Below are 17,549 nucleotides of genomic sequence, written 5' to 3'. Positions count from 1 at the left end.
AAGAAACCTGGAGGAGTCGCCATTTGTCCATTCCTCCAACTAAAGTTTGGATGATTTTTCCAGCCAGGATTGTATGTGTTGGAGTTAGGTCCAGTAAAAGGTCTTTGATAGTTATTTACGGCATTGGCTTGTTCATTCAACACTCCTCGAAAGGCAGGTATTGTAGGACAGTTTTCAGTTGTGTGAATGTTGCAATCACAGATGCCGCAAACAATTTCATTGACCTTATCCTTCTTTCCTTCCATGGCCTCGACTTTCCTTATGAGCGTAGTCACCTTACACTTGAGATCATCCTCTTCTTTCAAGAGATATAATCCACCTTTTTCCTTTAATTGAGTCGGCCTAGACGTGGTGTTCGACTTTGGGTAATAGTCCCAAGATTGTGTTTTTCAGCAAACTATCGAGGTAGTCCCATACCTCGTCGATATCTTTATTAATGAACTCTCCATTACACATTGTCTCGACCATTTGGCGCATGGAAGATGTCAGTCCATCATAGAAAAAATTTGTAATGCGCCACGTTTCAAATCCGTGTTGTGGGCATGAACTGACCAAATCTTTGAATCTTTCCCAACATTGAAAGAATGTTTCATCTTCCTTTTGGGCAAAGTTCATGATCGCTTTTCTGAGGGTAATCGTTTTATGATGTGGGAAGAATTTTTTTATGAATTCCCTCTGCATGTCGTTCCATGTGCCAATGGATCTAGGACGTAGTGAATGTAACCACGTCTTAGCTTTCTCTTTTAAGGAAAAAGGAAAGAGTTTCAGCCTAATTGTATCCTCAGATACATTAGGAAAACATAATGTAGCTATTATCTCATCGAACTCTTTCAAATGTAAATATGGACTTTCAGATTCAAGTCCATGGAATTTGGGAAGGAGTTGGATAACTCCTGGCTTGATGTCCATCTGTCCTGTGTTTTCAGGAAAAATCATGCATGAGGGCATACTCACTCCCGCCGGTTGCAGAAAATCTCGTAAAGTACGAGGCGGGGGTGCCTGTTGCACCTCATTCTCATCTTGGGTATCCTCCACCCTGGGTGGGAGTAGAGGAGGTTGGTCTTCAGCCATAACCTCAGTTAACTCAGGGGATTTCGAGCGGTGTCTAATCCTGCGATGGATAGTCAACCCCTCAACCACTCCTCCTTCAGTCAAGAGACGTCGAGTGTTGTCACGGGCCCACTTGGGCATGAAACACTCGCAGCCCTCAATTCAAAGCCTAATCCTAAAAAAGGAAAAGAAAATCTAGAAAGAAAGAGAGAGTTGGAAAGAAATTACCAAATTGGAGTCCTAAGTTAAAAACCTGCAAAATAAAACAAGAATAAGTTAGATTCTTAAAAAGAGAAGAAAAATAACAGTAAATTAATTTCTAAAAGAAGGGATTCTTAAAAGAACGTGGAAATTTCTAAACTAAAAGAGAATTGAAAAATAGACAGTAGGGAAGGAGCTTACCTGAATTAGAGATTTCTATCTTAAAGGCCTACTAAATAGGAAGGTTAGTTTCTAAACACAAATTCTAAAAATAAATTAGGAAACAAATTAGTTTCTAAAATTAGAAAGTTACTAAAAGTAGAAAATTAATTAAGAAATAACCTAGTTTTAAACTATTTCCTACAGATGGGAGGATATTAAAAAAAAAAATCTATAAAATTCAAACCCTAATTCTAAAAGATAGAAAAAGTAAGGAGATTATGGAGGAATTACCAATTTATGGACTTATGTCAGGATCCTACAAAACAGGAAACAAGTTAGTTCTAAAAATCAAATAGAAAAAATCTAAAACTAAAGTTAATAAAATCCTAATCTTATCCTAATTCTAAAGCTAATTAATTTCAGAAAATCGTAACTATCAGTCCCCGACGGCGCCAAAAACTTGTTCACTCCCCAAGTGCGGGGTTGTGATGTAGTAATAAACTCGGTAAGACCGAGGTCGAATCCACAGGGACCGATACCTGTATTATCTGAAACCAACTAGAACTAGAACTAGTCGAAGATGCGATCTAAAACAAATAGAATTTAGGAAATAGTTGCGGAATGATTATCTAAAACTTAAGTAACTCAGAGAAATGAAACTAGGGATTCAGAGGATCCACTTGTAGGGATCAGGGAGATCTTTTGCCTGCATCAGGAATTATGGAAATCAGACTGAACTTACTTGATTTGGTTTTCAAAAGGTGAAAGGTGTACGAATTAGAATGGATTCCATCATCTAACCATGCCTAGGAGACAAAGCAAACAACAGAATTAATCTAATTACCAATCAATCAACATGCCATGAAAGTTAGGCATAGTACCGTCATCCGACCATGCCCATGAGACGATGGTGAACAATAGGGCTTTCTGACTTCATAAACATGAAAAGGAGAAAAGGAACGTGCTCAAAGCTATCACAGACCCATTGTAATTTCAGTCACAATAGACCATTAAAAACTACAAACATTCCCTTAACAATTAAACCATAATCAAGTTCAATTCACGATTAAATAGTTAACCCAGCAATCAGAGTCTCCCATCTCACTACAAGCTTCACCTCTTAGCCCTAGCTAAGAGGTTTAGCCCGTCATGATGCGGGCTAAATTCTAATTAAAATAAAAAGAAGAAGAAGAAGAAGAAGAAGAAGAAGAAAGAAAACAAGGAAGTAGAGTAAAGGAAGAAAAAAAACTTCTCTCTCTAGCTCTCAGACCGTGCACAGCAGCAGCAGCAGCCCCGTTTTCTTCCAAGCCGTGCCCAGCAGCAACTCCCCACGTCCCTGTCTTTCTCCCAAGCCGTGCACACCTCCAGCTAACCAACTCCCTCTCTCGTTCCAAACTAAACCGGCTCCCCTTTCTCTGCTCGTTCCCTCCTGCCCACCGTGGATACCCCTCTCTCTCTCGATCACACGCTCCTTATAGAGCTGTCCTCCGGGAATCCTACCAGAAATAGGACGCGGAGCTACTCCTTACGCAGCCAGGACTGGTGGAGATCCGGAGTCCGCAAACAAGCCGGCTGGGAAGCTTGCTCTACGCAGCGTGCGAAGCAGGGATGGTTCCGGTTCGACGCTGGTGATGATGGGCCCCCATTATAGTATTTCTTTTGAACATCAGAGCCGTTTAATGTATTTGTAGGACCGATTTAGGCCATGAGCCAAAATCTGGAATGAATTCAAATCTTAGGTGGGCCACAATATCGATCAACGTGGAGTCCTTTCCTCCCATCTTCCAATCTTGCTGTTGTGCATGGTTGCAAAAGAACACCATGGTTCTTGTTGAAATCGTTCCTTGGACCCACTGGACAGCTCGGATCATCCATCTAAATGATCTTTGTGGGCCACAAGAATCCAACCCGAGCCCCTGTTTCTGATTTTCGTTTCTGCTTCGGATTCCACGGAAGTGCAATAATTAGTGGGGCCATTATGGAAATCTTCTAGAAAATCAGCTCCGTCCATTAGCTTCCTCATGAAAAACCGGTCAGTCCTGATCAGTTTTGGATCAAAACCCGTGGTAGCCCACCTGTCAGATCTTTCGACCGTCTAATCTGCGTTTACACGGTTGAGACGCCATTGTCGCTGGCATTTTGAAACTCTTCCACCTAGGCCTTGGTAATATGGACCTATCTGGTCTCATGGACGGTGCTGATTAGTCCTTAGAATCGTGCTGGCGGCCCACAATAGAGAACCGCAATCCCTGTTTCCCCCGCAGGAGAAAAATTCGAATTAGAGAGGGAGACTCGGTCAACTTGTTGCCGTGCACGGTGAGTGTACCTATGCTGTACATGTGCACTGCACATGTGTGTCCCACGCTGATGTTTGTGAGAAATCCGTTCCGTCCATCAGTTCTGTCAGCTCATTTAAACTGTTGAGACCAAGACTGGAGAATATCCAGATATCAGGTGGGCCCCACTTAAGGATTTAAGGGGCTGATCTGTCCGTTGGGCCACTTTCATAGTGATCCAGGGGCTGAAATTTTATGTGTACGGTTTATTTATGGTCCTCAAGCCACGTGTGAAGTTTCGAACTGATCAGATGGTGGGAACCCTATGATCTTGCATTTTGGGCACTTCTCAGGCCACTTGAGCTTCGATTCCTCGATTTCCGCGGACCCCTGGTGTATAATTTCGTCGCTCTTGGTCTTCTGGAGTCCGTCCCCTGCTTTAGTGTCATCAGATCGGTAAATCCATGCTTTTTAGTGTCCTTTCCCAGTCCAAGCTCATGAAGACGCCCTGCATCACAAATTCAATTAAATTAGGCTATTAAATGGTGTCCTGCGTGTAAATCTATGCAACAATTGGGTCTGATATGCAATAATTACCCTTCGTGGCAAGCACTACTCCAATCTCTCTTCTTCTCTATCTTTCTCTTTTCTCTTCTCTCCCTCACCTTAGGTTTCCCAAATTCTCAATAATAATTGGTGTTCACTCCCCAAGTATAGGGTTGTGATGTAGTAATAAACTCGGTAAGACCGAGGTCGAATCCACAGGAATTGAAACTTGTACGTTTCCTGAAACTAAGTAGAAATAGAACTAGCCTAAGATGCAATCTAAATCAAATATAAATTATGAATAATGGTGAGAGATTAATGTAAAACTTTAAGGAATTCAGAGGAAGGAAACTAGGGATTCAGAGGAAGGAAACTAGGGATTCAAAGGATCCACTTGTAGAGATCGGGGAGATCTTATGCCTGCATCAAAAATCATGAAAATTAAACTGAACTTCTTCTGATATAATTTTAGAGAGATGAAAGGTATATGAATTAGAATGGATTCCATCACCAAACCATGCCCAGGAGACAAAGTTAACAAAAGAATTAAACTAATTACCAACCAATCAACATGCCATGAAGGTTAGGAAGGGTACCGACATCCAACCATGCCCAGGAGACGATGGCGAACAACAGGGCTTCCTGACGTCATAATCAAAATAAGGAAAAAGAAATACTCAAAGCTATTGCAAACCCACTATAATTTCAGTCTCAACAGGCCATTAAAAACTAAAAATATTCCCATAATAAAATTAAATAAAAAACCTCTTCAATCTAAACAAAAGGCACAAGCAACATCTCTCCCATCAGACTACAAGCTTCACCTCTTAGCCCTAGCTAAGAGGTTTAGTCGATCACGGGCATGATTAGGCTAAATTCAAAATAAACAAAAGAAGAAGAAGAAAAGAAAAAGAAAAAGAAAAACCAGGTCCAGCCCAAGCCTTGCTCACGTGCAGCCACGTTCCAACCTTTGCTGCTCACTCTCCACCTTCATAATCCCTCCCTCTCTCTTCTCTCTTCTATTTTATACACGTCAGGGGCCACTTGCTTGCGTAGCCTTTACGCACAGAAGAAACAGGTGCGGAGGTTTTACGCACTGTAACAGAAAGTGCATAATAGAACTTACGCTGGATATTTGGTGGGGCCCACTTTAGCTGTCATTTGATAGATCCATACCGTCCATCATCTTCTCCTCGAAATTTCATCTGGAGATGGTCTATTTTGATTGTCCGTTGATGTGGCCCAAGAAAGAATTACTGCTGTAACGACATTTGAATGGTCCCCTTAAGATCACTGTAGCGGACATGTATGCGTGTACAGCTGAAAATGGTTAGAATGGTTCTGACCAGAAAGGGCGCCTCTATATGATGGACGGTTCAGATCGGACCTCCCATCATCACTAGTGGGCCAGGACGACTTGGAACCTCCGGTACTTTCACACTGCGAAACAGAGCATCACAATTGATGTTGTGACGATGGTGGGCCCCTTTATCGAACTCGACAGAGAAATCCACTCCGTTAATTGTAATATTCTAAAAAAACCAGGTGGGAATCACTGTTTTTGGATCGAATTCGGTGTGGCCCATGAGATTATCTACTCCGCCGTCCATCTTGTGTTTGAACGGTAATCTGCCTGTCCGTACGTTCATGGGTCGAAAAGGACACCTGGGTGAGGGTTACGTCTACCCAAGAGATTCAATGGACGGTCTGGATCATCCATTTGGATGATGAGTGGGCCGTATTACTGAAAAATGGACGGACAGCGTCTGTGCGCTGTTATTTTGTAAGAAGGAGACGTCCCTGCCATCTTAGTGCAAAAAGTGTACTATGTACACTGTATGATGATTATGAGAAATCCACACCATCCATCTTGTTCCCCATTTCATTTGAGTCGTGGGGGCCGAAGTTAAAGCGTATCTGGACAGCGGGTGGGCCCCAAATCAGGGTTTTATGGACTGATCTGTTAGTTCAGCCACTTTCACGAGGATCCAATGGCTGAAATTTGACGTGTACGGTTAGTTTTTGGTCCTCGAGCCATGTATAAAGTTTCGAGCCAAACAAATGATGGAAACCCAGTGATCTTGCATTCTGGCTGACTTTCAGGCCGCTTGAGCTTCAGTTTCTCAATTTTCGCGGATCCCTGGCGTGTAATTCCGTCGATCTTGGTCCCCTGGAGTCCGTCCCTTGCCTTGGTGCATTCTGAATGTTAAATCCGTGCTTTTAGCATCCCGATCCAGTCTCAGCTCGCAATTCCACCTTGCAACACAAACATGATTAAAATGGGCTATTCAACGGTACCATGTTCATAAATCCAGGCAATAACTGGGTCTGATATGCAATATTTGACCCTCAACACAACCCCCAACCAGCATTTTGCTAGTCCCGAGCAAGGTATGCGAAAAATAAGTTGAGAATTACAGGACAATCTCTATGAACTCAAGTGATTTTTAAAAAGCAATTTAGATTCAAAAATTCTAAGATGCACGAATGCTGGGCATTACTTCCTCCTGGAACCAAGTGCACAATAAATTTCATAATCAACTTTAAAGTATTTATGCATTAATTAGAACAATTCTAAACAATGAGTACCATGAGTGTATAATGAAATCTCGGCTTATCATCATTAAGAAATCCAATAGATAATTTCTATGATAACATTGATAATCAAAACAGCATTTAGGACACTCAAACCCTAAATCAGAATTTTCCTTACAATTCTTCTTCTTTTTTTTTTTTATTCTTCCCACTTTTGATTTTTCCATCGAGGGAGAGGAGAATCGAATCCGCACCTATAGGGAGCAAACCTATGGTGAAGATTATTCGCCTAACCTTTTCCAAAGGTATCTCTTCTTCTTCTTTTTTCTTTTTTTTTTTTTTTTTGAACTGATCATGACGGGCAAATTTTCCAAGCTGGTTCCTTACATGCTTAGTGATTACCAAGTTAACCCTTTAATATCAAACTGAAATCTTGATGTGAAAGCGAGATGTGACATGTGAAATCATAACTCAATCAATGTTTAAAACTTCTAATTATAGATTAACACTTCAAACTTAACTGTGAAATCTAATATAATAGATAACTGAATCTAAGAGTCATAAATTACCAACTTCACTTATCTTGTAATTTTAAATCCAAGATGGTTGTCAAAATCGCTTCGAATTCAACAAAATGTCAAATTTTTTTTAAAATTTTCACAACTTTTACAACTTTTGTTCAAGACCAAGAAAATGCTGATTAGGTCACCTAATCTCCCACCCTTAACCTAAAATCTATATTGTCCTCAATGTAAAAGATATGAGCGTGCAATGCACTTGGGACAACGAAAAGTAAATATGAAGTGATGGGAAGATAGTACCTGGATGATGAGTCGAAAGACACTTTCCAAGAGATCGCAGCATGGGCGTCAGTCAGCACGAGAGAGAAGGCAACACAAAAATAATAAAAATAAAATCCTACCTATACCACTTTCGTAGGTGCTCTCGATTGCATTTAGTGTATGCAATAAGCCTTTAAACCCCTAGGTTGCTCCTAGTGGATGAGTTGTAGTCTCGTGAGGGTTTGCAGTAATGTTACCCACAAACATTGAACTAACTAAAAAAAAAAACGAAATGAAATGAAGAACTGGGTTGCCTCCCAGGAGCGCTAAGTTTACCGTCTTCAGCCAGACAAATAAAACAACTACCCTAGTCCTATGAAAGCGATAAACCTACCTATACCTCCATCAGACTAGGAGATCAATCCTGGTAAACAGGAGCAGTCAGGGGCATGGACATGTCCTCTGAATCAAATTTCTTGACAAATGGTTTCAATCGATGTCCATTGACTTTAAACTCCTTGCCATTGTCGGGATCTCTTATCTCAATGGCCCCATGAGGAAAAACAGTAACAACAATGTAAGGGCCGGTCCAACGAGATCGAAGCTTACCCGAAAAGAGATGTAATCAAGAATTGTACAAAAGGACCTTCTGACCAGGCGTGAATGATTTTCACAAAATGTGTTGGTCATGAAATGCTTTCATCTTGTCCTTGTAAATTCTCGAATTATCGTACGCATCATTCCGGATTTCCTCAAGTTCATTCAATTGAAGTTTGCGTAGCGAGCCAGCGTTGTCCAGATTGAAATTAAGATTTTTAACAATACGCTTTATGTTCCAGCTCCACAGGCAAGTGACAAGCTTTCCCATAGACAAGTCTAAAGGGAGACATTCCAATAAGGGTTTTAAAGGCAGTACGATATGCCCATAAGGCATCGGTCAATCAGATTGACCAAACCTTACGATCAGGGTTAACCGTTTTCTCCAAAATGTGTTTAATTTCCCTATTAGAAATCTCGGCTTGCCTACTTGTCTGTGGGTGGTACAGGGTGCTCACCTTATGAGAGATACCGTATTTCTTCATTAAGCTCTCGAATGGTCTATTACAAAAGTGTGAGCCCCTATAACTAATGATGGCTCGAAGCGTTCCGAATCGAGAAAGGATGTTTTCTTTTAAGAATTTAATGACTGTGCGATGGTCATTAGTTCGACATGGAATCGCTTCAACCCATTTAGTGACATAATCCACGGCGAGCAAAATATACAGATTTTCAAATGATTGGGGGAATGGTCCCATGAAATCGATGCCCCAGCAATCAAATGCTTCAATGATAAGGATGGGATTCAAAGGCATCATATTTCGACGGGACAATGCTCCCAATTTCGACAACACTCACAAGCTTTGCAAAACTCATGAGTGTCCCTAAACATAATGGGCCTAAAAGCCACATGCAGAATCTTGGCCGTGGTCTTTTAGCAGAAAAGTGACCACCACAGCTGTGAGTGACAGAAGGAGATGACGCTCGGATGCTCATCGTCTAGTACACATCTCCTTAGGATTTGGTCCGGGCAATATTTAAATAAATAAGGATCATCCTGAAAAAGTTACGCACCTCGGTGAAGAATTTCTTCTTATCTTGCATCGTCTAGTAGGTATAGCACCCGTAGCAAGATAATTAGCAATATCAGCGAACCAAGGTGAATGGGAGACTCTGAACAGTTGTTCATTAGGGAACATGTCGTTGATATAGGTCGTCTCAAGGGGATCAGAGGTATTAAGGCGAGAAAGGTGATCGGCCACAACGTTTTCTACTCCCTTTTTATCTTTAATTTTCATATTAAATTCTTGGAGTAGAAAAATCCATCGTATCAAGCGGGGCTTAGAATCATTCTTAGAAAGAAGATACTTAAGTGCCGCATGATCTGTGTAAATAATGATCTTGGATCCGATCAAGTAGGACCTAAATTTGTCCAAGGCGAACACTACAGCTAAGAGTTCCTTTTCCGTAGTCGAGTAGTTCACCTGGGCAGAATTTAAAGTTCTACTTGCGTAATGAATGACGTAGGGCCTCTTATCTTTTCTTTGGCCTAGGACCGCCCCAAGAGCATAATCAGAAGCGTCGCACATAAGCTCAAAAGGAAGGCTCCAGTCGGGTGGCTGCATGATAGGTGCAGTGGTTAACGTGCCCTTAAGCTTGGTGAAAGCTTCCTGGCATTGCTCAGTCCACTTGTACGGAGCATCCTTTTGAAGAAGAGTACATAAAGGACGAGAGAGGAGACTAAAGTCCTTTATGAATTGCCTATAAAATCCTGCGTGTCCTAAGAAGGATCGCACGTCTCTGATGTTCTTGGGTGGAGGTAGGTTAGAGATAAGATCGATTTTTGCCTTATCTACCTCGATTCCCTTAGACGAGATGATATGCCCAAGGACAATTCCCTTCTGAACCATGAAATGGCACTTCTCCCAATTAAGTACCAAGTTCTTTTCTTCACATCTTTTCAGTGCACATTTAAGACTTTTCAAGCACTTCTTGAAAGATGGACCGCACACAGAGACATCGTCCATGAAGACCTCTAGATATTGCCCCACTATATCAGAAAAGATACTAAGCATACATCGCTGAAAGGTGGCAGGGGCATTACATAGTCCGAATGGCATCCTTCGATAGGCAAAGGTGCCGTAGGGGCATGTAAATGTGGTCTTTTCCTAGTCTTCAGGGGCTATCTCTATCTAGTTGTAGCCCGAATACCTGTCAAGGAAACAGTAATATGAATGACCAGCTAACCTTTCCAGGATCTGATCAATGAATGGTAAAGGAAAGTGGTCTTTCCTCGTGACGGTATTCAACTTCCTGTAGTCAATACATATTCTCCAACCAGTAGTGACTCTAGTTGGCACGAGTTCATTATTAGCATTGGCTACGATGGTGATTCCGGACTTCTTAGGGACCACTTGAGTTGGACTCACCCATTGACTATCAGATATAGGGTATATGATGCACACGTCCAATAGTTTAAGAACCTCGGCCTTAACCATTTCCTTCATGTTTGGATTTAGTCTACGTTGTGGTTGCCGAGCGGTTTTTGCATTATCCTCAAGATATATGCGGTGAGTACAAATCAAGGGATCGATTCCCTTGAGGTCCGCTATAGTCCATCCAAGGGCTCCCTTATGCTCAATGATATTAGATATGAGCATACTCTCCTGTTCTTTCTCCAGGTGGGCAGAGATCACCACCGGGTATGTCTCATCTTGACCTAAATAGGCATATTTCAAATCAGAGGGCAAAGGTTTTAGGTCAAGCTTCGGCGGCTTGAGGTTAGACGGTAGAGGCACTACATCGGTTTGTGGTAATTCTTCAAATTGTGGCCTCCACCAGTTAACTTCAAGTACCGGTGCAGTATCAAGCAAGGCGCACGTCTCCCTAAGCATGTCATCATCAAAATCATGGGAGTGGGTTAGGCATGTCTCTAGATGGTCGAAGGATAAGGTCAGCGGTGTCGTATCTTCCACGAAAGAGTCAATCATGTTAATGTCGTGAAAATCGTCATCATCCTCTGAGTTGCTGCCGTTATTGAAAAAAATATTTGACTCCAATGTCAAATTTCCAAAAGACATAGTCATGACACCATTCCTGCAATTGATAATTGCATTTGACATGGCAAGGAATAGGCGACCAAGAATGACAAGAATCTGAGTGCTCATGTTATTGATGGGTTCGGTGTCCAGGATGATAAAATCTACAGGGTAGTAAAATCTATCAACTTGGACCAACACATCCTCAATTATCCCTCTTAGTACACGAACAGAGCGATCAGCAAGTTGTAGTGTGGTTAGGGTGGGTTTTAATTCACCCAAACCTAACTGTTTGTATACCGAGTAGGGAATCAGATTGACGCTCGCTCCTAAGTCAAGAAGTGTGTGATCAATTCGATGGTTCCCGATTACACATGATATGGTTGGGCTACCGGGATCCTTGAATTTCTACGGCACATCTTGCTTCAGGATGGCACTCACTTTCTCAGTCAAGAAGATTTTCTTTTGAATACTTTGCCGTCTTTTAGTCGTGCGTAAGTCTTTCAGAAATTTGGCATATGAAGGAATCTGTTTCACGACATCAAGTAGAGGAATGTTAACTTTCACTTGTTTCAACACCTCTAGGATATCCTGAGAGTTAGAGAGAGGTTTTGGTGAAACCAACCATTGGGGGAACGGAGCAATTGGCTTCTCTAGAAGTTCCGGTTCTAATTTTTGTGGGGCATCACTAGATCCATCATTGTTGTCCTCTTCTGGTTCCTGAGGCTTTTCAGGCCTAACCGGAAGAGTTTATCAATGATCTTTCCACTCCTAAGAGTGGTGATGGATTTAGCGTGCCCCATCTGATTTAAAGAGCTGGGATCATTAATCTCGTACTGCGGTTTAGGATTGGGGAGAGGTTGTGCAGGAAGCATCCCCTTTTCTATAACCGTCATACGAGAATCTATCTTTTGCATAAAATCTGTAATTCCCCACATTGTCTGAGCCAGCTCTTGTATGGAATTTTAAACCGGTTCCTCTTGAGGTTTCACTTAATTTGGATTTTGATTGAAGAAACCTTGAAGAGTAGCCGTTTGTCCATTCCTCCAACTAAAGTTTGGATGATTTTTCCAACCAGGATTGTATGTATTGGAGTTAGGTCCAGTAAAAGGTCTTTGATAGTTGTTTACGGCATTAGCTTGTTCATTCAACACTTCTCGAAAGGCGGGTATTATAGGACAATTTTCAGTTGTATGAATGTTGCAATCACAGATGCCGCAAACAATTTCATTAACCTTATCCTTCTTTCCTTCCATGGCCTCAACTTTCCTTATAAGCGTAGTCACTTTACACTTGAGATCATCCTCTTCTTTCAAGAGATATAATCTACCTTTCTCCTTTAATTGAGTCGGCCTAGACGTGGTGTTTGATTTTGGATAATAGTCCCAAGATTGTGTTTTTTCAGTCAGACTGTCGAGATAGTCCCATACCTCGTCAACATCTTTATTAATGAACTCTCCATTACACATTGTCTCGACCATTTTGGGGCATAGAAGATGTCAGTCCATCATAGAAAAAATTTGTGATGCGCTACGTTTCAAATCCATGTTGTGGGCATGAACTGACCAAATCTTTGAACCTTTCCTAACATTGGAAGAATGTTTCATCTTCCTTTTAGGCAAAGTTCATGATTATTTTTCTGAGGATAATCGTTTTATGATGTGGGAAGAATTTTTTTATGAATTTTCTCTGCATGTCGTTCCATGTGCCAATGGATCTAGGACGCAGTGAATGTAACCACGTCTTAGCTTTCTCTTTTAAGAAAAAAGGAAAGAGTTTCAGCCTGACTGTATCCTCAGATACATTAGGAAAACATAATGTAGCCATAATCTTATCGAATTCTTTCAAATGTAAATATGGACTTTCTGATTCAAGTCCATGGAATTTGGGAAGGAGTTGGATAACTCCCGGTTTGATGTCCATTTGTCCTATGTTTTCAGAAAAAATCATGCATGAGGGCATACTCACTCTCGCCGGTTGTAGATAATCTCGTAAAGTACGAGGCGAGGGTGCCTGTTGCTCCTCATTCTCATCTTGGGTATCCTCCACCCTGGGTGGAAGTAGAGGAGGTTGGTCTTCAGCCATAACTTCAGTTAACTCAGGGGATTTCGAGCGGTGTCTAGTCCTGCGATGGATAGTCAACCCCTCAACCAATCCTCCTTCAGTCAAGAGACGTCGAGTGTTGTCACGGGCCCACTTGGGCATGAAACACTCGCAGCCCTCAATCAAATTCAAAGCCTAATCCTAAGAAAGAAAAGAAAATCTAGAAAGAAAGAGAGAGAGAGAGTTGGAAAGAAATTACCAAATTGAAGCCCCTAAGTTAAGGACCTGCAAAAGAAAACAAACAAGTTAGTTCTAAAGAGAATGTCTAGAATTAGAAAATCCTTAAAAAGGAGGATAGAAGTAAACTAGTTTCAAAAAAGAATAAAATCCTAAAAAAATAAATCAAAAAGAGATATGAAAAATAGAAAGTAGAGAGAAAGAACTTACCGAATTAGAAATTTCTATCTTAAAGGCCTACACAATAGAAAAGTTAGTTTCTAAACAAAAATTCTAAAAATAAAATAGGAAACAAATTAGATTCTAAAAGAGTTAAAATTAGAAAGTTACCAAAAATAAAAATAGAAAGTTAATTTCTAAAAAGGGAAAGAAATAACCTAGTTTCTAAGAATAAACTATTTCCTACAGATGGGAGGATACTAGAATTAGAAAAGTTCTAAAATTTAAACCCTAATTCTAAAAATAGAAAGAGTAGAGAAATTAGAAAGGGATTACCAATTCAGAAGTTTATGTCAGGATCCTACAAAACAGGAAAAATAAAATAAAATAAAATAAAATAAAAGCCTTTAACCTAAAGTTAGTAAAATCCTAATCCTAACCTAATTCTAAAACTAATTCATTTCAGAAAAACGTAACCGTCAGTCCCCGGCAACGGCGCCAAAAACTTGTTCACTCCCCAAGTATAGGGTTGTGATGTAGTAATAAACTCGGAAAGACCGAGGTCGAATCCACAGGGACTGAAACTTGTACGTTTCTGAAACTAGGTAGAAATAGAACTAGCCTAAGATGCAATCTAAATCAAATATAAATTATGAATAATGGTGAGAGATTAATGTAAAACTTTAAGGAATTCAGAGGAAGGAAACTAGGGATTCAGAGGAAGGAAATTAGGGATTCAGAGGATCCACTTGTAGAGATCAGGAAGATCTTATGCCTACTTCAAAAATCATGAAAATTAAACTGAACTTCCTTTGATATAATTTTAAAGAGATGAAAGGTATATGAATTAGAATAGATTCCATCACCAAATCATACCCAGGAGACAAAGTCAACAACAGAATTAAACTAATTACTAACCAATCAACATGCCATGACGGTCAGGAAGGGTACCGTCATCCAACCATGCCCAGGAGACGATAGCGAACAATAGGGCTTCCTGACGTCATAATCAAAATAAGGAAAAAGAAATACTCAAAGCCATTGCAAACCCATTGTAATTTCAGTCACAACAGGCCATTAAAAACTAAAAATATTCCCATATTAAAATTACATGAAAAACCTCTTTAATTTAAACAAAAAGGCACAAGCAACAAGTTCTCCCATCACGCTACAAGCTTCACCTCTTAGCCCTAGCTAAGAGGTTTAGCCTACCATGATTAGGCTGAATTCAAAATAAACAAAAGAAGAAGAAGAAAAGAAAAAGAAAAACCAGACCCAACCCAAGCCAGCCCGCTTCTCTCTCTGCCTCTGCTGACGCCCACCTTGTTTTCAAGCTTCCCTGCCAAACTCTTGCTCACCTCCACCTCCTCCTCCTCTCTCTCTCTGTTTTATATTATCTACGTCAGGGGCCACTTGCGTGCGTAGCCTTTACGCACAGAAGAAATAGGTGCGGAGGTTTTACGCACTGCGAAACAGAAAGTGCGTAAAAGACTTACGCTGGATATTTGGTGAGGCCCACTTTAGCTGTCATTTGATAGATCCATACTGTTCATCATCTTCTCCTCGGAATTTCGTCTGGAGATGGTCTATTTTGATTGTCCGTTGATGTGGCCCAAGAGGGAGCTACCCAAGAGGGAGCTACTGCTGTAACGGCATTTGAATGGTCCCCTTAAGATCACTGTAGTGGACATGTATGCGTGTACAGCTGAAAACAGTCAGAATGGTTCTGACCAGAAAGGGCGCCTCTATATGATAGACGGTTTAGATCGGACCTCCGATCATCACTAGTGGGCCAGGACGACTTGGAACCTCCGGTATTTTCGCACTGTGAAACGGAGCATCGCAATTGATGCTGTGACGATGGTGGGCCCATTTCTCGGACTCGACAGAGAAATTCACTCCGTTAATTGCAATATTCTCGAAAAACCACGTGGGAATCACTGTTTTTTGATCGAATTCGGTGTGGCCCATGAGATTATCTACTCCGCCGTCCATCTTGTGTTTGAACGGTAATCTGCCTGTCCGTACGTTCATGGGTCGAAAAGGACACCTAGGTGACGATTACGTCTACCCAAGAGATTCAATAGACAGTCTGGATCATCCATTTGGATGGTGACTGGGCCGTATTACTGAAAAACGGACGAACGGCGTCCGTGCGCTGTTATTTTGTAAGGAGACGTCCCTGCCATGCCATGCACTCTTAGTGCAAAAAGTGTACTATGTACACTGGATAATGATTATGAGAAATCCACACCATCCATCTTGTTCCCTATTTCATTTGATCCGTGGGGGCCGAAGTTAAAGCGTATCTGGACAGCGAGTAGGCCCCAAATCAGGGTTTTATGGACTGATCTGTCAGTTCAGTCACTTCCACGAGGATCTAATGGCTGAAATTTGACGTGTACGGTTAGTTTTTAGTCCTCGAGGCATGTATAAAGTTTTGAGCTAAACGGATGATGGGAACCCCGTGATCTTGCATTTTGGCTGACTTTCAGGCCGCTTGAGTTTCAGTTTCTCAATTTTCGCAGATCCCTGGTATGTAATTCCGTCGATCTTGGTCCCCTGGAGTCCATCCCTTGCCTTTAGTGTCATCAGAGTGTTAAATCCATGCTTTTAGCATCCCGATCCAGTCCCAGCTCGCAATTCCACCTTGCAACACAAACATGATTAAAATGGGCTATTCAACGGTACCATGTTTATAAATCCAGGCAATAACTGGTCTCGATATGCAATATTTGACCCTCAACAATTGGGTGAATTGGGAGCTATTTATAGCTCCAGATAGTGTGTAAATGGCCCTAGGGCCACTTTATATGATAGTTATACCCTATGGGTGGCTATTTCTAATTAACGGGGCCCTCAGGAGTGTTCGCAGGCTCATCTATGCCATGGGGTAGGCTCCCTATCAATGGATTAACGTTAGGACACAGTTTTGGTGCAATCGGATAAACAGATCGGCCGTGGGACGCTTGTGTCAGATCAACGGTCATACATGTTCAATCGAGACCACGGTTTTATGGATGTGTGTAGGAAATTTTTCTTACTCTACGTATGAAGTTTGGTCATAAACCGACGGTCTGAAATCTTCAACTTTGCGTAAGAGTGGACGACCCAATTCAACTAAGTTTCAGTTCATTCCTTTAGAGTATTTGCACTTCTCATGCACTTGTCTCTCGGCTCAAGTTGAGCGTTTTTAGACACTATCTAAGCTTAACTCCCGCGTTGGTCATCGACCCCAGTAAGACAGACATTGTTCTATAATTTTAAGGCTAGCGGACCCCAAATGTGCGGTCTAGGTCCTTTACGGAGTTTCAGGGTACTCTTGAGAGGGGCGGGCCCTCGGGATTTTTCTTGAGTTTTCGGATGGTGGTGCGCTAGTGCACTCGTGATCCTAATCTATATTTATATATAGGAATAGTGGCCCAAACTTAATTTCTTCAATGCTAGGTATTAGCATACACCTAGTCGAGTATGGCCCTCGGGCGGTCTCATCCGTGGTTTAACTCGGGTCTTAGTACGGACTATTCGTCAAGGATAGTCGAAAAATAATCCTTGCCCCTACAGCACCAGAGAACCACCCTGAAGCCTCTAAAGTGGAGGGGAGTTCCCTCTTAACCATTCAGGATTTCATGGAGGAATCCAAGAAACTGGCGAGGTATACACCGTAGTAGTAAAGGGCGAGGAAGAGGAACCCTCAAACATTCCTCTAAGTTTAAGACTGTTGCTAAACGAATTCAAAGAAGTCTGGCCTGAGGATTTACTTGATGGATTGCCCCCCATGAGGGACATCCAACATCATATAGACCTCGTCCCTGGGACTAGCCTGCCCAATCGCCCTCATTATCGAATGAGTCCGAAGGAGTGTGAGATACTTCAGGGGCAAGTGGAGGAATTGATCCATAAGGGTCTCTTGAGAGAGAGCATGAGCCCATGTGTCGTACCGTATTATTAACGTCAAAAAAAGATGGAATATGGTGCATGTG

The 17,549-nt window shown here is 41.6% G+C and overlaps 2 non-coding genes across 2 annotated transcripts; both read left to right on the top strand.

Moving 5' to 3' along the window:
- The first annotated feature begins 526 nt into the window (after positions 1-526).
- Positions 527-633, top strand: LOC131254525 (small nucleolar RNA R71). Its single transcript, XR_009175638.1, has one exon. It is a non-coding gene; the product is annotated as a small nucleolar RNA R71 (small nucleolar RNA).
- A 12,034-nt stretch (positions 634-12,667) lies between these two features.
- On the top strand, positions 12,668-12,774 carry LOC131254445 (small nucleolar RNA R71). The gene has a single exon (XR_009175558.1). It is a non-coding gene; the product is annotated as a small nucleolar RNA R71 (small nucleolar RNA).
- The last annotated feature ends 4,775 nt before the right edge of the window (positions 12,775-17,549 follow it).

Source organism: Magnolia sinica, chromosome 8 (assembly GCF_029962835.1).
Source record: "Magnolia sinica isolate HGM2019 chromosome 8, MsV1, whole genome shotgun sequence".
In the NCBI taxonomy this organism is placed as follows: domain Eukaryota; kingdom Viridiplantae; phylum Streptophyta; class Magnoliopsida; order Magnoliales; family Magnoliaceae; genus Magnolia; species Magnolia sinica.
Note: the sequence above shows the minus strand (reverse complement) of the source record. Positions and strands in the feature narration are given on the sequence as shown.